We start from the raw sequence: 306 nt of genomic DNA on the forward strand, positions 1-306 counted from the left end.
CACTGGTACAGGTGCTGTGGATGCCCCCCAATCCCCGGGAGGTGTTCAAGGCCAGGTTGGATGGGGCTCTGAGCAATCTGGTCTAGCGGAAGATGGCACGGCAGCGGGGCTGGAACTAGATGAGCTTTAAGGCCCCTAGCAACCCAGGCTATTCTATGATTCCATAATGGGACGCTCAGGCCGCTACGGCTCTTCCCTCATGAGCGCCTGAAACCTTCCGCTAGGCTGTGATGTGAAACACGCGTTCAAAGCCGCTCTGCTTTTGGGAGGGAGACGGCGGAGATGTGAAAATGCAGAAACAGTCAG

This window comes from Corvus brachyrhynchos, unplaced genomic scaffold (assembly GCF_000691975.1).
Source record: "Corvus brachyrhynchos isolate BGI_N302 unplaced genomic scaffold, ASM69197v1 scaffold302, whole genome shotgun sequence".
In the NCBI taxonomy this organism is placed as follows: Eukaryota; Metazoa; Chordata; class Aves; order Passeriformes; family Corvidae; genus Corvus; species Corvus brachyrhynchos.